The sequence below is a fragment of the Acinonyx jubatus genome, chromosome B1, assembly GCF_027475565.1.
Source record: "Acinonyx jubatus isolate Ajub_Pintada_27869175 chromosome B1, VMU_Ajub_asm_v1.0, whole genome shotgun sequence".
Lineage (NCBI taxonomy): Eukaryota > Metazoa > Chordata > Mammalia > Carnivora > Felidae > Acinonyx > Acinonyx jubatus.
In genome coordinates, this window is record NC_069382.1 from 43,201,783 (window position 1) to 43,223,967 (window position 22,185).

The window sequence follows — 22,185 nt, forward strand, 5'->3', positions numbered from 1 at the left end:
CCTAAAATACTAAAGTGATAAACCTGATGAACCAAAAACCAAAAACTGGTCTTTATAGGAAAGATAAACTTAGTAAATTACTATTTTAGATATTATAATAAGTTACTTAGTATTTTAAAAACCACATATCAGTTCTTTGATGCATTCTCTTTTTGTCTTGCTGTGGTGAATGGAGAATACAAGGTAAAGTCAAATTTAAACATTTACAAAATTTTGAGAACCAATCTCAAATCATTTTACTATAACTTAAAAGTTTGTTGGTGAAAGAGATAGGAAAATATGTGGATGAACTTGTTAGTTTACTAGATTTCATAGTGCGTGGAGCAAGATGACTGAATGGAGTTACTTATTTTGTAGTAATTTTTAGTATGAGTCAATACCCTTGATGGAAGGGATTGGAAAATAATCTAAATTTTCTTCAAGTGTTAATACCATGTCTGCTGTGCCGGGTGGGGTCAAGAACAAAGTGAAGACCATCGAGGTTAAACCAAGTAGATAAGGGAAATATGGTATATTACTAGTAAGTTTTATATTGATATAGGCAATTCAATAGTATTGAGGTTTAGTCAGGAAAGAACTACAAAGCATCCTAAACTATTGTATAACAATGAAATCATAGTCAATGAAATTTGTATAATTGTATTCAATGACACACTTACTAGTCCATTGAAATACAATATAGGGTGGGGTTTTTTTGTTTTGTTTGTATTTCATTAGTTAATTGTGTTTTATTTCATGCAGGTCACTTCCTAATACAGGATATTTTAATATCCTTGACCCTTATCCACACATTTTTTGTGGATAATTTTTAAGTGAAAATTTCAGAAAATATTTGTGGCAGTAACTGTAGTTAAACAGATTGTGGGGTAATACAGTTGCGCTTTAAAAAATAGTGTTGCTCTTTTATTAGTAGTAGAGACTCAGAAAAATTAAAATAAAAATTAGAAGAAAATGTGCCACTTCTGTAATGCACCTTTATTATTTACTTAGAGAATTTGGCAGAAAGAAATATGGTAGAAAGAAATATGGGGCTGATTTTACCCCCTAAAATTTTATTTATGTAAATAGATATTGATTGTCAATTTCATATAATTGTTTGCTCTTTCAAATAATGAACATCTTTATGTAATGTTAATGTTAGGTAAGACCTTAAAGTTAATTTTTTTAAACCACATGTATTTCTGTCAGCATGAAAATCCAAACTGTACACCTATTTATTGATAACTAGGAGGAATCACAGCCCATTTTCCATTGTTTGGGGTCTTTTCAGGTTATCTGGATCATCTGATTTTTAACCTCTGCTATTAGATATGCACAAAAGCCTAATTCTGTATCCCTCAGAATTCATACAGCTAAAGTAGAGGTAGAATCAGAGTTAAAATTCAAGTCTCATTACGAAAGACGGATGTCAGAGTACGTTTTTGCTTATCCCAGACTTAGTCTGTCTTATTCTAGAATATAGATCTGATTACTAAACCTCTTATGTGACTTCTTTCTGGCTTCACAGTACTACTCACCCATTCCTTTAAAAAGTTTATGACTGGGGCACCTGGGTGGCTTAGTCAGTTGAACATCTGACTCTTGATTTTGGCTCAGGTCATGATCTCACAGTTTGTGAATTAGAGCCCCACATCGGGATCTGCCCTGACAGTGCAGAGCCTGCTTGGGATTCTCTCTCTCCCTCTCTGCCCCTTTCCTGCTCACTCGCTCTCTTTCTCTCAAAATAAGTAAACATTAAAAAAAAGTAAAAAGTTTATGATTAACCTTATTTTTATAAGCTTCTTTGGAATATTTTTGTTTAGTTCAAATATGAAAAATAATTTTTTTTGAAAAATAATTTATATCAGCACTGTCCAATAGAATTTTCTGTGATGATGAAATGCTTTATAGCTGTGTTGTCTAACATGACAGCCACTAGCCACATATGGATATTGAACAGTTAGAATGTGGCTAATGTACTTGATAAATTTTATTTAATTTTAATTTGTTTGAAATTAAATAGCCACATGTGGCTAGCACCGATTGAGACATTTTTAAAAAATATTTTAAAAAAAACTTTTTAAAAGTTTATTTATTTATTGTGAGAGAGAGGGAGAGAGAGAGAATCCCAAGCAGGCTCTGCACTGTTAGCACAGAGCCCATTTTGGGGCTTGAACTCCGGAGACATGAGATCATGACCTGAGCTGAAACCAGGACTTGGATGCTCAACCGACTGAGCCACCCAGGTGCCCCAGGTTTAGATATTCTTAATAAAGGAAAGAATTAAGTAGAGGTGGACATATTTTTCACATTATTTGCTCTTGCAATCTATTTGTGTGTTTTTGTGGGGTCGGGTTTTAAAATCTCATTTTTCCAAAATACTCAGTGTCTTAGTGAATAAATCTAGTCATAGAAAACAATTTAGTAATAGGTATTTGAAAGCTAACGTGTTTTTAAAAATTCTCTTAATTGATTCAATTAAGTGACTATAGACTGCCAACCAACAGAATAATTTTATTTCTGTAGTATTCTGGAATAGTTACGGTTAAATAAGATTTCAAACTTAAACTTTTCATGTTACATGGAACATTTGATTAAATTATTATTAAATTTTTTTGCTATTGCCATATCTCAGAAGTCTCTGAAACAAAGAGAAATTGAAATAAAAGATATGCCTAATGATCACCTCTTCACTTGTCTTCTTTAAATCTTTCTATATAACTAATTCCTGGTTTTGATTAAGCCTTTTTTTTTTTTTTTTTAAATCAGGCTAGCCCCTCAGTCATTGTATCCTATTACCCTGTTTTATAGTAGTTTATCACTATCTGAAATTTTCTGGTTTATTTAAGCTCCATGAGACTAGAATCTTATTTCCTTTGATTTCCCAGAGCTAGAACAAGATCTGTATAGTTGGTGTTCAGTAATGAACCATTTCACAAACAAAACAAAACAAAACAAAGGATTCTGTGAAGAATAAGACAAATATTTGGAATAACATGCCAGTTGGAGTCTGGGAATAGGCAGGGTGAGACTCAGCTTTTGATTATCTTAGTGATGCTGGTGTAGGTAATTTAAGGTAATTATTTTTTTTTTTTAAGTTTATTTATTTTGAGAGACAGCAAGTGGGGAAGGGGCTCAGAGAGAGGGAGAGGGACTTCTAAGCAGTCTCCACACTGATACAGTGCAGAGCCTGATGTGGGGCTCCAACTCAACGAACCATGACATCATGACCTTAAACTGACACTTCACCGACTGAGCCAGCCAGGTGCCCCTAAAGTGATTAATTTAGAATGATTTTGTATAGAAATGTTACTCTGTGAAATTTTATTTTATTTTATTTTATTTATTTTTAAAATTTGTTAAGGTTTATTTACTATTGAGAAACAGAGAGACAGAGCACGAGTGGGGGAAGGGCAGATAGAAGGGGAGACACAGAATCCAAAGCAGGATCCAGGCTCCGAGCTGTCAGCATAGAGCCCGATGTGGGGCTCAAACTCACGAACTGTGAGATCATGACCTGAGCCAAAGTCGGATGCTTAACTGACTGAGCCACCCCGGCACCCCTTTGAACTCTTATTTTAAAAACAAGCTTTTGTCAGGGCCCCTGGGTGGCTTAGTTGGTTAAGTGCCCAACTCTTGATTTTGGCTCAGGTTGTGATCTCATGTGCTGATGCTGCGGAGCCTGCTTGGGATTCTGTCTCCCTCTCTCTTTGCCCCTCCCCTGCTCACTCTATATCTCTAAATAAATAAATAAACAAGTATATAAATAAAAACATTAAAAAAAATTTAAAACAAGCTTTTGTCTAGACATACATACATGTACTAAATAAATCTCATCCACATAAAAACATCATAGAGTTGACAAAATGGAAGGAAAAAGTGAGAAAATATTTACACGGTCAGTTTTTGAGTATTCAGCCTCATTTCATAACTTCTTAGAGATGAAGGGGTTTACTCAGAGTCATTTATATACCATTTATATACCATACATATATACCAGTATATATATACTGAAATGGTAGGAGATCTACCTGCTCCTGATTTTCCAGTATGTTTTGACTTATGATCTATGAATGAACATCGCTGGGTAGCAGACATAGGCACTTTAACTGATACAAGCAGTTTTTGGCTGATAATGATTTGAGTTATCTGCAAGTTGTTGGAAATCAAATATTCTTTTACAGTAAATTAGATGATTTAATTTCTAATTTTAAAATGTCAACAAGGTGTGGAAAGGATTTTATTTTTACTATTTATTTCTATACGTACTCTTAAATAGTTAAACAGTGTTTTAAGATGTGAATGAAAGCCTTTTTATTTAGGGAACTTATTATTTTACCTTGACAAAATACATTTCCACTTAGAGTTTATTCATCAGAGGTTATTCATCACTACATATTGGCTTAATGTAGTATTTTTGGATGGCTGTGTGAGGCTTTTCTTTTTTAACTTGTTCATTTATGTTTAACAGAATTTTAAAATATGGTTCTTACCAGAGTGCTATCTTTATTAGTGCAGATTTTCTCCACCTCCCTCTACATATTTTTGTGAAAATCGGTCACAAAACCCAGTGTAGCCTAGTGATTTTAGTTGCCAGAAATTGAAGATCTTAAAAACAGTAAGTATTTTAGTAATAAAACGACCTATAACATTGTGTCCTGTCTGGGAATGGCTTTACTGCCATTTCATTATTTGTATCACATCTCTGACTAGAATGAAAGTAAACTCTAGAGCATAGAAAGCAGCAGTGACTGTGCCAACAAAATGGGAAGAAGTATTTCCTTTTTTCTGCATGTATAAAAGGTGGCAGCCACACCCTACCAGCAATTTAAATCTAATGGCTTTTTCTGGCTGTCCAGGGACAAATTGTAGGTCACATTACTATATTTGTATCCATACACAGGAATATTTGTGTTGTAATAGGGTAAGACTTTTTAAAGTGATATTTCTGTTTCAGATTCTCCAAATCTTAGGTTAATGGATCTATGGTAATTCCCCTCCTCCCTGTTTGTGCTTTATAGGGGTGTTAGTGGAACTAAGGACAACAAAGTGAGTGGAAATGCTTTCAGAGAAGACTCTATTAGTTTCCTGTTGCCTCTCTAACAAATGATGTCAAACCTAGATGCCAAACGAAATTTAAAACAACAAATTTACTATCACATACTTCTGGATGTCAGAAGTCCAACATGGGTCTCTCAGGGCTAAAATCAAGACATCAGTAAGGTTGTATTCCTCTGGAGTCTCTAAGGGAAGAATCTGTTTTCTTGCCTTTTTCCAGCTTACAGAGGCTGCCTGCATTCGTTGGCTTCTGGTCCCCTTCTCTACTTTCTTTTTTTTTTTTTTTTAATGTTTATTTATTTTTGAGACAGAGAGAGACAGAGCATGAACAGGGGAGGGTCAGAGAGAGAGGGAGACACAGAATCCAAAGCAGGCTCCAGGCTCTGAGCGGTCAGCACAGAGCCCATCGTGGGGCTCGAACTCATGGACCGTGAGATCATGACCTGAGCTGAAGTCGGACGCTTAACCGACTGAGCCACCCAGGCGCCCCCCTTCTCTACTTTCAAAACCAGAAGTGTAGTGTCTTCCGGCCTCTTCTCCCTCCCCTTTTCACTTGTAAGGATCCTTGTCATTACGTTGGCCCCAGCTAGATAATCCAGTATGCTCTCTCCATTGGTAAGATCCTTAATCACATGTGCAAAGTCCCTTTTACCACATAAGGTAACATTCACAGGTTCTAGGGGTTAGGATGTGGGCATGTGGGGGAGGGGGCATTATTATATCACAGCCTCTGTGCAAGTTGAAGATACTGATTTTGTTAATTATAGTAACAAGGGATGTTTTCTGAAGCAGTAAGCATTGCCTTTCTGAATTAATACAGACATGACAGAAAGTGGTTTAATGGTCAGTGAGTATAGCATGTGGTAAAGAGTGCAGGTCATGAGGTAAGATTGCCTGGGTTTGACTCCCAGCTCTATCACTTATTATATGTGGGACCTTGGACAAGACACCTAAGCTGTTTTTCAGTTTCCTCATCTGTGAAATGGAGATGCTAACATTCACTTTAGTTTTTCTGAGGGTTAAATTTTGTAATTCTTGCCAAGCACTTGGAACATCACATCAAAAGTGCTCAGTAAATGATCCTGTTTTACTTAACACATCTTTAAAGTATTTTTCATTTGAAATTTCAAGAAATCCTTATATAGATTAAAATCTGGGTGTATTCTGAGATGAATTTTTTTTTGTTAAATATTTTGAATACTCAGAAACATTTCATATTTGGGGAAACATCTGTGCATACTAGTCATTAAAAACTAGGGTACAAACTGAATAAATGAGTATTTCCTTGATTAATAATTAGTGAATTGTATTTTTTCTTTTGTAAAACGTATTGAAACTTTTATACTCATTTTAGAAAATACAGAAAAGCAAAAGATAAAACAAAAAAGAACAGAATGTATCCATAATTCCATTCAGAGGTAGTAAACATTTACATTTTAGTGAACATCATTTTAGGGTAGTAGTTTTCAACCCTGGGGTGATTTTGCATCCAAGGGGACATTTGGCAAAGTCTGGAGACAAATATTTTTTGATTCTTAGTACTGGCAGATGGTTCTACTGTCATCTAGTGGGCAGAGGCCAGGAGGCTATCACACATCTTACAATGCACATGACAGTCCTCCACAATAAATTACCTGGCCCAGAATGTTAGTCGTGCTAAGGTTGAGAAATCTTGTTTCACAGTGTGAACTCATTGATAAATGTATTGCCTTCTTAGTCTAGTTCTCCGTCATATATTTGAATTTTGGATCACTTCTTAATCAGTGAGTTACAGAAAGCCTAGATACTAAAGACCAAATTTGATTTGGTAACTCATATTTGGCTCTTGAGAAATGTTAATAATTTTAGAGATTAGTATAACACAGCAGTTTGATGAAGTTTCCAAAGAAGGTTTACACATTAAAATTACTTGCATAATTTTAGATTATGAAGTTGAAATCCTATTACAGCAAACACTAATGCTGTGATTTTGGGCTGTACTTTTGACTATATTTTGATAGTTAAAATGTGTTTTCTTCTGTCTTCATTACTTGGTTGGAAATGAGTATTTAGTAAAACAACAGTTATAATTTTCTTTGGTCTTTTCTGTCATCTCTGCACTTGATCTTAGCCAAAAGGCCAAGATGTGATTTTTCTGTCATCTCTGTATTTCATTTAGCAGTCTTTCTCATTTACTTACTGCACTAAGGGATAGGCATACAACAATTAACAAAATGTAAAAAAAAGTACCTAGTACTTCTTCTAGAATTGAAGTACAGTTGACCATTGAACAACATGGTTTGAACTGTGCAGGCCAACTTGTACACAGATTTTTTTTGATAAATCTAGTTCTGCAAATGTATTTTCTCTCCTTTTGGTTTTCTTTTTTTTTTTTTTTAATTTTTTTTAACGTTTTTTATTTATTTTTGAGACAGAGAGAGACAGAGCATGAATGGGGGAGAGTCAGAGAGAGGGAGACACAGAATCTGAAACAGGCTCCAGGCTCTGAGCTGTCAGCACAGAGCCCGATGTGGGGCTCGAACTCACAGACCGTGAGATCATGACCTGAGCCGAAGTTGGCCGCTTAACCCACTGAGCCATCCAGGCGCCCCTCTCCTTTTGGTTTTCTTAACATTTTCTTTTCTCTAGTTTATTTTATTGTAAGAATACTGTATGTAATATGTAGAACATACAAAATGTATGTTTATGTTGTGGTAAGGTCAACAGTTAGCTGTTAGTAATTAAGTTTTTGGTGAGTCAAAAGTTTTATGCACATTTTGGACTGCACTGGGTGTCAGCACCTCTAACTGCCATGTTGTTCAAGGGTCAACATGGTTTGGTTTTGTTGGTTGGTTGCTTTTTCCATGATGAAAGATGGCACTGCTGTCCTTTGCCTTGGAAATTAAAGATAAACATGAATTTCAGATATCTGAACACATTTGGCAGTTCTCAGAATGCTGAAGTTAATCAAAGACACCTCAAATATAGCTGGGCATTCTAATGTAAACTGATTTTGTTTTAATACAGGCTTTGTGTTAGTCTGTACATGATTAAAAAAAAAAAGGGAAAGTCATTTTATTAGAGTTCTAGATTCTTCTTATGTATTATGCTCAGTGGTGATAATGTTATGATAGTTTCTCTTAATATCATTAGTAGTGACTGCAGTTTTTATACACTGAAACAAAAAACAGAGATTCATTTCATTATATACCTACTGCTTTGAAAAATATCCCTAATATGTTAATAGTTTATATACACCTGTAGAATTATTAGATTCATGGTAGTGAGTTTCATATTAAATACGGTTGTGTAAATATTTAGTTTCCTGGGGAAAAAATCTCTTGTCAGTCAGTGACTCTTGTGTGATGTGTTTATATACTGTATTTCTAGCACTTAATAAAATGTCTTCTATTCTCATCTGATGAAAAGATTACTTGATAAAATATAGTAAGATTACAAAGTAACTTTTGAAATCGTTTAAAAATAATTGGGGCAAATTTTGTTTTGTTGTGTTTTCCTCTTAGTGACCTGATAACCTGCTGCTAGTTTGGTTTTGTGTTGGACATATAATCAGAGTGCAGGTACTTTCTAGCCTAATTCGTGACCTTTCTTAAGAAGGAAAAAGCAAATTTGTACAGTCAGTTCTAAATGCATGCTCCTAACAAACAGCCTGTGGTATTTCACTAATACTAGTTAGTGGTTATAGCTCATATTAAAATATTTACAGGGACACCTGGGTGGCTCAGTTGTTTAAGCATCTGACTTCAGCTCACGTCATGATCTCATGGTTCGTAGGTTCGAGCCCCGCGTCGGGCTCTGTGCTGACAGCTCAGAGCCTGGAGCTTGCTTCAGATTTTGTACCTCCCTCTCTCTGTCCCCCACCTCTCAAAAATAGATAAACATTAAAAAAACTTTTTAATAAAATATTTACATTGTCAAGCCAATTCTGTGGCCCTTTACTGTGATACTCCCTTCTGTTTACAGTTGATTTCTTTATTGATAATGAGTCAGGCACTGTAGTTAGCCTGGAGATTCAGAGATGAAGTAGGCCACTGTCCTTAATATAGACTTCCAGTCTTTCCATATTGTCTGGCATCTGAGTTGTTTTTATTTCCCTAAATTATGTAGTTTCATTACATGCTTATAATTTAGTTTTGTAACATATCAAGAAAGATTCTTCTAGTAATCTAGATATTTGGAAGCTATGCTATTAAGAGGCCAAGTAAGTTTTATTTTTTTTAAGTAAGCTCTACACCCAACGTGGAGCTCAAACTCATAACCCTGAGATCAAGAGTTGCGTGCTCCACCAGCTGAGACAGCCAGGCACCCAAGAAGCCAAGAAAGTTCTTAGCTGAAACCCTTTTAGATAATGGTTAATGTAGGTATTGCAAAGGTGCTCCCCTCCCTTTCCACAGGTTAGGACTTTTTTCCGTAAGTCTGGAAATGTCTGAAGTCCCTAGATCCTCTCCCACGTCCCACAGCTTCTTAACCCTGGGCATTTTCTTTTGCCATCCAGGCATTTGTCCCTTTCTGTTATCAGTGACTCTGTCTTGCTCATCTTTTATCTCTAGTACTCAAGACTAAACATAATACGAGTACTTGATGTGAAATGAATAAATGAATCTTACCAGGAGCAATTTCTGAGCCTATTCTCCAGCACTTGCCCTTTATTGCTTTTCTCTCTCTGGTAATAATGTAACTGTACAATCGCAGGAGCCATGTCTGAATTTTCATCCCTGTAACTTTAGTGCTGAGCCCAGTGTCTGGTAAACAGTAGATGCTCAATAAATATTTCTTTTATTAGAGAAGCCTGTATAGGTTGGAGTGGAGACAATCTGGCTGCAACTTTTGTTCTCCTTCCCATTGCAGTAGCACCAGAATGGGAAGGAAGGAGGAGCTGGTATGAACCTTGGCCCCAAATCGCCTCAGCCCACAGAGGGTAGTTAACAGACAGCAGCTGGTATCCAGAATGAATATGATAAAATGTTGTTTTACCATTATTTCTTTCACAAATGTTTTCATTTCATTTCATTTTCATTTCATTTCATTTCATTTCATTTCATTTCATTTCATTTCATCATGTTCATACACACACACACACACACACACACACTTACTGTAGGTTAAAATAGCCCTTTACAGTGTATTAAGTGCTAAAGTGTATTAAGTAAAGTATAGGTAGGGATGCTATGCCAGCAGAAGAGGGTACTTGGCCTGGCTTCAAAGTGTGTGTGATGTGTGAGAGGTGATCTGGAAAAGCTTCTTGGAGTATTTTAACACATCTGAATAGAATCTTCAAGCATGAGTAGATGACAGAGAAGATGCTAGAATGATGGAGAGCAAGGTGGGAAAGCAGCAGCAGCAGGAGAGGAGGCCGGACAAGTAGGCAAATCAAGAAGGGTCTTCTGCTGTTTGGATTTTATCCTAAGGCATGGAGAGTCATGAGAGGTTATTAAATTTGAGGGGTTTTTTGTTTGTTTGTTTTTCTTTTTAAATACTGTCAGTGCTATAGAGAACAGATTGGAGGTGAACGACTTGGGAAGCAGGAAGAACAATTTGGAAGTTGATACTCTCATCCAGATGAAAAATGGTAAGGCAGAGCCAGTGAACATAGCAAGAATTGGGTAGATTTGGAAGAAAGTTTGAGGGTGGAATCCAGCTTTCTTTTATGCATTACGTTTATCTTCTCCCAGTTGGGGGGCTTATCTTTTCACTTATGTTGTATCTTTGACATACAGTTTGTTAAAATTAAGATTGTTGATTTTATTAATCACTTAAACTCTTTGTGTATTTTAAGAAATCCTTCCACCTTGAGTTTGTAAAGATCTCCTGTTTTATGTTTTTGTTTATTCTTTTAAAGTTTGTAAGTTTTACTTTTTATATTTGGTCTTTAATCCACCTGGACTTGGTATCCTGTATGGTAAGGATCTAATTTTTTTTCTACATGGAGAAGCAGTTTTCCATACCATTCTTATTTATTTTGAGAGAGAGAGAGAGAGAGAGAGAGAGAGAGAGAGAGAGAATATGAATGGGGTAAGAACAGAGAAAGAGGGAGAGAGAGAATCCCAAGCAAGCTCTGCACTGTCAGCACAGAGCCTGATACGGGGCTCAATCTCACAACCCTGAAATCATGATCTGAGCCAAAATCAAGAGTTGGACACTTAACCGACTGAGCCACCCAGGTGCTCCTATCTGTACCATTCTTTAAATCTTCTGTTCTTTCCTTACTAACCTGCAGTGCTGTTTCTGTTATAAGCCAAATTCCCATATAGGCTTGGATGTGTGTCCAGGATCTTACTGTTTCATTGTTAATTACTGTAACTTAATAAATGTAAATCTTTTTATTTTAAGCACATTTAAGTTGTACAAACTAGTCATCCTTTGAATGGATATCGTAGACTTTATTGTTGAGAAGCATACGCAGATCCTTTCTCGATTTCTTTTAGAGCATATTTTTTCAAGATATCATTCACATACCATACAATTTTCCCTTTTCAAGTGTACAGTTCTGTGGTTTTTAGTATATCCAGAAAGTTGTGCAACCCCACCACTAATTCCAGAACATTTTCATCACCTCAAAAAGAGATCCCGTACCCATTAGCAGTCAGCCTCCATTTCTCCCTTCTCCCAGTCCCTGGCAACCGCTAATCTTTTGTCACTATGAATTTGCCTATTCTGGATATTTTGTACAAATGGAATCATACAATATGCAGCCTTTCATGACAGCATTCTTATTTAAATTGAGTAAAATTAATAGATTAGCAGGGTATTCTCTAGGAATAATACTATCTAAGAAAATAGAACAAAAATACTGTACCTTAGTAGGGAGAAAGAAGAGAAAATCTTACCAGGATTTATTTGTTTTGTTTTTATTATCTAGGCATCAAATTCATATTTTATTTCTCCATTATTGAAGAACGTGGTTTATCTTTTGCTTAGTTGGTAATGAGTAAATGTCATGTAGCAAATTCTACAAGAATTTTGTTCTTCTGTTGATACATCTTGAGTTTATTAGATATAGATGGAGTGAGACTACTTTGATTTGAATGTTGTCTGTAATTGTATAAAAATGACACAATTTGCCTTATATCTTGGTGGATAAGTAAGATCACATGAAAATATAAAGGGGATACATTCTCTCCTGAATTGCCTATTTTTTAACACAAGCAGATTTTCCAGTTTAACCCAGAAATTAGTCAGCAGCTTAGAGTTCTTTTTAAAAGGCTACCTCGGAAAGTACCTTTAAGTCAAGATACCCAGATAAGGTTTACTAACACAGAACATTTATTTAACATACAAAAATGTTGTAAGCTTTTTGTGTCATTTGGCAAATTGACGCTTTATTAGTATAATAACTGAAAAATAGTTCAGAAAAGAAGATCTTTCCCAAGTTATATCATTAAACTTTCAAAGAGTTAGCCTCAACCAGAATGGTAGTAAATACCTTTAAATGCTTCAGAAGTTTGACCAGTTTTTTCAAACGTCATAATTTTGACATCTTCAAATCTTCGTTAAAAATATCTTAGGGAAACTAAAAATGTGTTAAGTACCTATAGAATTAGTATCATTATATAATGGCCTCAAAGTTTCAGAAGTCCAAACATTTGCATTACCTTGGGAATGTAACAAATTGAGAAAAAGTGCCCAAATTTCAGTGAGAAATAATTTGCTTCTATACCACTGTGGTTACAGCTATGGTTGGCTGTGACTACCAACTGTGTAACACTTGGTTATTATTAAAAGTACTTTATTTTGTTTGTGAGTAAAGAGTAAATCTTATAATCTGATACAGTTTTTGTTCCCTTAAAGGATAAGATTATCTAAAGACAAATGAACAACCACTTCCATTTGTAATTTTATTTGTATTTCCTTGCTAGAAATTTTCAAGCAGGATCCATTTTGTTTGAAAGATTGACATTGGATTGTGTAGTCACTGTACCAGACTCGGTTATTATTTTTTGCCTATAACAGAGCTAGATTAGATGCTATCAATTCTAGCAGCTTTTAGTGAATAAAAGGTAAACATTGTTGTTCATTTCCTTTTTTGGTGCTGTAGAGGCGTGATCAAGTTCTTAGAACCAAATGGTTGATTTTTCTTTTTTTTTTTTTTCCATAACCTCCACCCTCACCCTTGCTTTTTTTTTTTTTTAAGTTAAAATGTAGAAGGCTTGTGAAGGAAAAATATTGATTTAGTGTAATTTGCATCCTGTTTATGCTTAATAGTAGCAGTTTGTGTTTGCTGATTATTATAGGTATGTGTTTGGGCTCTTTAAAAATATTTATCTTCTACTTATTTCCAAAAAGGTCGAATGGCTTATAGTTTTAAAATAGATATAAGAAAGCAAAATAACATACCTCTGTTCTTTAACAGTACACCTTTGTTATTACATTACTAACAGTTAAATGATTTTTTAAACTATGAAAACCAAAATAGGCAGTACAGAATTTAACTTATAGTCAGAAGATCACTCTGATCATATAATTAAATCAAAATATAAATAGAACACAGAACCAAAAAGAATGGAGTCTCTTTTAAAACTCTGGCATTAATGGATCTGGCCAGTCTTCTTATAGATTAAGCATGTTTTTCAAAATTTTACTTTAAAGAGTCTCAGGTTTTACCCATGCAAACCTATTTACTTAAAATAGTAGATCATATTTTTTAAAAAAATTTAAGTCCTGTCTCTCATTTTCTTCTTGGCGTAAATTTGGGGGGGGAAATAGTAAAATGAAAATCACCCTTGATACTGTCATCCAAAAATCTTCATATTCTGTCATTAAGTATGAGACATAGTCGAAGAAGTTTTTTTGGAGGGAGTGGGTATGTTTGTATGTATTAAACTGATTTCAAATACAAGATCTGATACAAGATCTGATTGTCAAACATGAGTGATCAGTTAGAAATGAGTATATGAATATATTTGGTAGCTTTCTCTTTACACCTCAAAGAATGTATACTTAAACTTGCCTTTATGTACTACATTTCAAGTTTTTGCTGTAAGACAAAATTACCCTCTAATTTTTTAACGTTATGTGTCTTTAAATTTTTTAAAAATTTTTCTTAATGTTTGTTTATTTTTGAGAGAGAGACAGAGCGGGAGTGGGAGAGGGGCAGACACAGAATCCAAAACAGGCTGCAGGCTCTGAGCTGTCAGCATGGAGCCTGATACGGGGCTCAAACTCATGAGCCGTGAGATCATGACCTGAGCCAAAGTTGGGTGCTTAACTGACTGAGCTACCCAGGCACACCTAAAAAAAATTTTTAATGATGTTTTGCTGCAGGAATCACCAAACAGTAAAAACGCCAGGTTTATTACTGTAGACTGTGTGCACTCCATTCCTGTTACTATAGAAACACACATAGACTGGATTTATTGTAAACCTTGAGAAATGTTCCTTGCAGTACTTCACATAAAAAAAAAAAAAACATCTGGGGGTGCCTGGTGGCTTAGTCGGTTAAGCGTCAGACTTCAGTTCAGGTCTTGATCTCATCGTTTGTGGGCTCAAGCCCCACATAGGGCTCTGTGCTGACAGCTCAGAGCCTGGAGCCTGCTTCAGATTCTGTGTCTCCCTCTCTCTGTGCCCCTCCCTGCTTTCTCTCTTTCTCTGTCTCTCTCAAAAATTAATAAACATTACGGGGCACCTGGGTGGCTTGGTCGTTTAAGCATCCGACTTCGGCTCAGGTCATGATCTCACGGTCCGTGAGTTCGAGCCCCGCATCGGGCTCTGTGCTGACAGCTCAGAGCCTGGAGCCTGTATCAGATTCTGTGTCTCCCTCTCTCTCTGCTCCTCCCCTGTTCATGCTCTGTCTCTCTCTGTCTCAAAAATAAATAAACGTTAAAAAAAAAATTTTTTTTTAATTAATAAACATTAAAAAAAAATCTGGATCCCTTGTTTACCTGGGTAAAGGAAGACCATTCTCTTCCTCTGTGTTGTGGAAGTCATTTTGTTATATTCCACTATATTTCTTTAGCTGTTAAAATTTCTAATGTTGATACATCAAGTATGCTCTGTATTTTGGTATGATTGATAACTACTGGAATAGCTTTGGAAAATAAAGGTTGATGTTCATGCCAATTCAATTAACTATGACTATGAAAATTATATTTTAAGAGCTTCTATATTCTGAGTTTCAGATCTACAATTTTAAAAACACTAGGGTTTTAAGTAGTATGCTTATTAGGGGTTTTTTGATATATTTTGGTCTTTTGTTGGGTTAACAGATTCTGGAAATTCATTTGACTTCATACCAGTCCCTTGGGGCCTTAATAAGTCTTGCTGGGAAGTTTAGCCCACAACTAAGGATAATCAGTAGTGTCTAGGTAAGCATTTATTAGTCAAATTTTGACGAGGATATTGCCTGAGGAGACTATAACTGCATTTATATTCTCTTGCATTCTGCATGGAAAGATCCTCAACAACTGTTTAAGGCATTTCATTTATATGTAATAACTCCCTTAAGTTTACACAGTTCAGTTTAAAAGACTCGTTAAGCCCCTCCTCTGAGCCTTCACTTTGGGCTCTAGGAGCATATGGATGAATAAAATTACTTCCTACTCTTAAGAAAATCACATAAGCAGGTTGTTTCAAGATTAATTCTTAAGAGGTATGCATGGTGTATCTTAGGAACATGGAGGAAAGTTACTCAGACCAGCCTAGAGCTTAAGTGACTACTTCTTGGAAATGACTTTCTGAGCTCAGAAGATGGGTTAAAAGTCAAGCCAAAAAAAGTATAAAAGGACATATTAGGCATCAAAGATAACATTGGTAAAGGCACAGTGGTATGAAATTGTAGGGTATACATTCATTCTCAGTAGTTTAACATTACTAGCATACAAAAGTGACTGGAGGTTGAAGACCTCAGTAGAGACCTTGCTTGGAGGGGTTTGAGTGCTCTGTTGGCCAAGGTTTTGGACTTTTTCTAGGAATCATTGAAGGATTTTAATCAGGAAAGTGAAAATTAAGTGATCTAGGAATGTATTTAAAGGTAGTTGTATCTGAAAACAGATATAGGCAATTTATATGACATCTTAGATCCACTTTTGATTCCAGAAAACTTGAATTAGGATATTGACATGAGCAATTTTGACCTATAATAAACTAGTGTTGACCTTTGAACAATATGGCTTTGACCTGTATGGCTACATTTATATGTGGATTTTTCTCAATACAGTACAGTATATTTTCTCTTATGATTTTCTTAATATGATCTTTTATTTAGTTTATTGTAAAAATATACTATATAAGCACAACATGTAATTCTATAAAGTAGGATCCAGCAGGGGGCCTGGGTGGCCTGGTTGGTTGAGTGCCTGACTTTGGCTCCTGTCATGAACTCACCGTTTGTGACTTCAAGCCCCACATCAGGCTTGCTGCTATCAGCAATGAACTGCTTCAGATTCCCTGTCCCCCTCACTCTCTATCCCTCGCCTGCTTGCACGTGCTCGCTCTCTCTCCAAACACAAACATTAAAAAAAAAAAGGTAGAATCCAGCAGTATGTATGGTTTAGTAGAGGGAATTGTCCCTTTTAAGAATTTGTTATGATGACTTAAACTATACATTTAACACACTGTGACAGATCACATAAATCTTTGACCTTTGCATTTAACACATCATGAATACTTAATTGATATTCATAGCCTCAGCCTGTTCATGGCACACTTTTTTTTAACCTCATATCTTAAGATTTGACTTGAGTCTATAAACTTTATATTATTATTCTCCTCTTGAGTAAGTTGGTAAATATAAGAGCCCTAAAGGTTTAGTTGATAATTTTCAACTTTTTTCCCCTTTAATACTGTCTGTGGACAGCTTCAAAATTAGAATGGTATTCATTGACTGACTTATTTTATCTTAAAACAACAACAACAACAGCAGCAGTAACAACAACAGAGGGACACCTGGGTGGGTCATTCGGTTAACTGACTCTTGGTTTCATCTTAGGTCATGATCTCACAGTCTGTAGGATCTAACCTTGCAAGTCAGGCTCTGTGCTGATAGCATAAAGCCTGCTTGGGATTCTCTCCCTGTCCCTCCCCCATTCATGCTCTCTCTTGCTCTCTCAAAATAAATAAACATTAAAACCAGAAACATTGGTCAGAGGCAGAATTTATCATAAATTATTTGCCTGTGGTGGTTTCATTTATTTGGAAGTACATATTAGAATGGGTGGAGGACTAGTACCATTATTTAGTCTCCCACCAAACTGTTAACTCTGGAGAGTGGGATCAGGGAAGTGTGAAGTGTAAAATGTGAGTGTTTTTGTCATTGTTGTTGCTATATTCTTGATACACTTAGGGATTTTGAGAAATTAGTTTACTTGTTAAGAGCCAGTGCTGTGGAATAGAGAGCCTTGGATTTATAGGATGTCTATGAGCAAGTTACTTAATCATGCTGGCCTTTCTGTTTCATTTGTAAAATAGGGGTCGTATTTCCTCAAAGAGGTGTTATTAGGAGTAAAATAATGAATGTGAAGCAGGATAGTTTGACACATAGTAAGCCCTCAAATATTAGCTATTATTATTATTATTTTAGTAGTACAAAAAAATTAAAACATACCATCTTCATCAGGGGATTTATTAAGGACAAACAAGTGAGAATTTTTGGTAGCCTCTACTGAGTGGTGTTAACTATGATGGGTGAAAACTGCCTAACTTCCAAATCCTGCCTGTCTTTCATGGCCTAAATACCTCCTTGCTTACTTAGTGAATGAACATTGTTCTTTCTCAAATATCGTTTGTAATTGTGATGGTAACACAATTTAATTCTTAGTCACCCTCTGATTCACATTGTTCACGTTATTTACTATTTTATGACTCTTGCCCATAATGTCTCGTTTAGTTTACTGAAGAGATTGTAAATGCCTTTAGGTCAGAGATCAGGTTTTTCACAAGTTCTGTGTGCCCAGCATCACACCAACTGATAATGGTAGCCAATAAGTATTGGGCTTTAACTATACTCCAGGCACTGTCCAAAGTACTGCTTACAGATTAACTGTTAATTCTTACAACAATTCTGCACAAAGTAGGAATTGTAAATATCCAGTTTATGTATAAGGAAACTGAGATTTAGGGAGATTAAGCTGCCAAAGTCACATAGTTAACAAGCCTTGGATTGGGGTTTTGAACCTAACAGTTTGATTCTGAGTCTATATTTTCAACCACATGCTCACTAGAGAGCCATCTAATTCTTTAAGGTCTTAACTATTTAGATCAATTGGTGTGTCTGCTGTTTGAAGGCTGACTGCCAGACTTCAGTACATACAAAAATCAGTAGAGGAATTTATAGTCCTAAAATATCTTTCTTTTAGAAATGATCAAAACTGCTTTCTTGATGAAAAAGTATGGCTCTATTCACGCTTCTGCTTTCTAGAAAAGATAACAGTGTGGAACATTTGGCTTAGTTGGTGTCAAATTTAATTTGTTTTGTCTTGTTTTATTTTTAAGTAATCTCTCTGCCCAACGTGGGGCTTGAACTCAGAACCATCAGATCAAAAGTCACATGCTTTTTACCAACTGAGCCAGCCAGCTGCCCTGGTGCCAAGTTTTAATGCAGGCTTTTACCACCTTAAGAAGCTGTTTAACTTTTTCTTTTAAAAACTTCTTCCAGGGGCGCCTGGGTGGTTCAGTCAGTTAAGCTTCTGACTTCAGCTCAGGTCATGATCTTGCGGTCTGTGAGTTTGAGCCCTGCATCGGGCTCTGTGCTGACAGCTCAGAGCCTGGAGCCTGCTTCAGATTCTGTGTGTCCCTCTCTCTGCCTTTCCCCTGCTTACCTCTCTCTCTCTCTCTCTCTTTCTTTCAAAAGTAAATATAAAAAAAAAAACAAAACTTCTTCCAAACCCTAGCCAAATTATTTAAAATTTTTTTTTGCAAACTTTTAGGAAAGTTAAAAGAATATTACAGTCAACACCTAGATTAGCCAATTGTTAACATTTTGCCTCCTTTTGTATGTACTTTTTTAATAACAGGACATTTGAAAGTTGTGATCCCATGGCACTTTAAATATTTCACAGCTGAAATATTTAGTGTCTCTTCTAAGAATAAAGACATTCTCTTATATAAACCAAACACTTATCATACCATTGAAAATTAATAATTCCATTAAGAAAAATTTTTTAAATTTATTATTTATTTTAAGAGAGAAAGGCAGAGAGGGAGACAGAGAATCCCAAGCAGGCTTTGCACCATCATTGCCGAATAGCTCCATTTTTTAATGGCCAGTCCATATAAAAGTCTAAGTTTTCTCCAAAATACATTTGTTAACTGTGTATTTAAACACATGATTTCATCAAAATTCATGCATTACATTGGGTTTTTAAATCTTTTAAAATGTAGAAGAATCTTTCCATCTTTTGTTTATAACATTAGCTTTTTAAAACCTTTTTTTTAAATGTCTATTTATTTTTGAGAGAGAGACAGAGTAGGAGCAGGGGAGGGGCAGAGAGAGAGGGAGATACAGAATCCAAAGCAGGCTCCAGGCTCTGAGCTGTCAGCACAGAGCCCGATGCGGGGCTCAAACAGCACAGAGCCTGATGCGAGACTTGAACTGGTGAACCACAAGCATGACCTGAGTGAGGCAAAGTTGGATGCTTAACTGACTGAGCCATCCAGGTGCCCTTAGCTTTTTAAAACATAAAAAAAATATATTTACTTATTTATTTTGAGAGAGAGAGAAAAACATGAGTGGGGGAGGGGCAGAAATAGAGGGAAAGAGAATCCCAAGCAGACTCCTCAGAGCCCAAGTAGGGGCTCAGTCTCCAGAATAGTGACACCATGACATGAACCAAAATCAAGAGTCAGTCATTTAACCAGCTGAGCCACCCAGGTACCCCTATAACATTAGCTTTTTTGAAGAGCCCAGGCCAGTTGTCTAAGTGAATGTTCCACATTTTATATGTGTCTGATTGTTTCCTCATTGTGAGATTCAGTTTAAGCACTGGGAATAACACTTAGGAGATGACAATACCAGTGAATCACATCATGAGGCACATAATGCCAGGTTGTCCTGCTTTTGATGATGCCACGTTTAATAACTTGTTTAAAATGATGCCTGCCAGATCTCTCTATTGTATGTATTTCTGTTTGCAATTAGTAAGTAATCTGTGGAGTAAGAAATATTTAAACTATCATTCACTTGTTTCATTTTTGCTCAGAAACCCTTAGTGGGCCTGTTTGCATTTCCTAAAATGTAAGAATAAAAGATGTTTAATAAACTGGATGGCTCAGTTTATTAAGCGTCTGACTCTTGATTTCGGCTCAGGTCATGATCTCATCGTTTGTGTGTTTAAGCCCTGGTGATAGTGTGGAGCCTGCTTGGGATTCTCTCTCTCTCCCTCTCTCTGCCCCTCCCCTACTTTCTCTCTCTCTCTCTCTCTCTCTCAAAATAAACTTAAAAAAAAAGAATAAAGGATGTTCTTTGTTAGAGAAGTGTTTTGCAAATATTTTCTCCCTGCCTATAAACGCACCTTTTGGGGTTTTTTTGTCTCTAATTTTTTTTTAAGTTTATTTATTTATTTTGAGAGAGAGAGAGAGAGAGAGAGAGAGCAGCCATGCACAAGCAGGAGACGTGCAGAGAGGGAGGGAGAGAGAGAATCCAAAGCAGACTAAAAGCCTGGCACGGGGCTTGATTTCACCAAGCATGAGATCATGACCTGAGCTGAGATCAAGAATTGGATGCTTAACCTATTGAGCCAGCCAGGTGCTCCTGTAATTTTTTTTTTTTTTAAGTTTAGCATAGTTGACATAAAATACTAGTTTTAGGTGTACAACACAATGATTCAACAATTATATACATTACCAAATGCTCTCCAAAATAAGTGTAGTTACCATTTGTCAGCATACAAATATATTGCAATATTATTGACTATATTCTCTATGTTATACTTTTCATCACCATGACTTAACTGGAAGTTTGTATGTCTTAATCCTCTCCACCTATTTCATCTATACTGCCATCCACTTCCTCTCTGGGAACCAGCAGTTTGTCAAGTTATGAGCATTTTCCGGGTTTTGTTTTGTTTTTTTGTTTTTTTGGTTTGTTTTTGTTTATTTGCTCATTTGTTGTATTTTCAGGTACCACATATAAGTGGAATTGTATAGTATTTGTCTTTTACTTATTTCACTTAGCATAATACCCTCTATATCAAAATGGCAAGATTTTATTATTTTTTATGACTAATACTCCACTGTGTGTGTATATCACATCTTTATTCATGTATAAGTGGACAGTTAGGTTGCTTCCATAGTCTGGTCATTGTAAATAATGCTGCAGTAAACATAGTGATGCTTATATCTTTTCAAATTAGTATTTTTATTTTCTTTGGCCCAGAGTCATGTTACTGGATTGTATGGTATTTCTATTTTTAATTTTTTGAACCTCCATACTCTTTTCCATAGTGGTTGCACCAATTTTACATTCCCACCAACAGTGAACAAGAGTTTCCTTTTCTCCACATTCTGCCTAACACTTGTTATTTCTTGTCTTTTGTATACTAGACATTCTGACTGATGTGAGGTGGTATCTCATTGTGGTTTTGATTTGTAATCCCTGGTGATTAGAGTGATGTTGAACATCTTTTCATGTGTCTGTTGGCCATATGTATATCTTCTTTGGAAAAATATCTATTCAGGACCTCCACCCATTTTATTTATTCTTTTAAATGTTTATTTAATTTTGAGAGAGAGCACAAGCGGGAGAGGAGCAGAGAGAGATAGGATAGAGGATCCAAAGCAATCTCTTTGCTGATAGCAGAGAGCCCAATGCGGCGGGACTTGAACTCACCAACCTTGACATCATGACCTGAGCTGAAGTCGGATGCTTAACCAACTGAGCCACCCAGGTGCCCCAGGATCTCCACTCATTTTAATCAGATTGTTTGTTTTTTTGGGCATAGAGTTGTAAGTTTTTTTTTAATTAATTAATTAAAATTTTTTTTAATGTTTATTTTTGAGAGAGACAGAGACAGAGCATGAGCGGGGGAGGGGCAGAGAGAGAGGGAGACACAGAATCCAAAGCAGGCTCCAGGCTCTGAGCTGTCAGCACAGAGCCCGATGAGGGGCTCAGACCCACGAACTGCAAGATCACGACCTGAGCCGAAGTCAGACACTCAACCAACTGAGCCACCCAAGCACCCCAATGGAATTGTTTTCTTAAATTCCCTTTCTGCTACT

General features: G+C 36.0%; 1 protein-coding gene across 6 annotated transcripts in view; it reads left to right on the forward strand.

Annotated features, from left to right (window-relative positions):
• Window positions 1–22,185, forward strand: part of NSD3 (nuclear receptor binding SET domain protein 3) — a 116,595-nt gene that overhangs the window by 10,783 nt on the left and 83,627 nt on the right. For 3 of the 6 annotated variants that reach the window (XM_053216594.1, XM_053216596.1, XM_053216597.1), the window contains exon 1: window positions 4,009–4,597. The exons of 1 other annotated variant lie outside the window; for it this stretch is intronic. The gene's annotated coding sequence lies outside the window, so the exon portion shown is untranslated. Of the gene's footprint in view, window positions 1–4,007; window positions 4,598–22,185 lie in introns of those variants that run through there. 2 more of the 6 variants (XM_053216592.1, XM_053216595.1) reach the window with 1 other exon arrangement.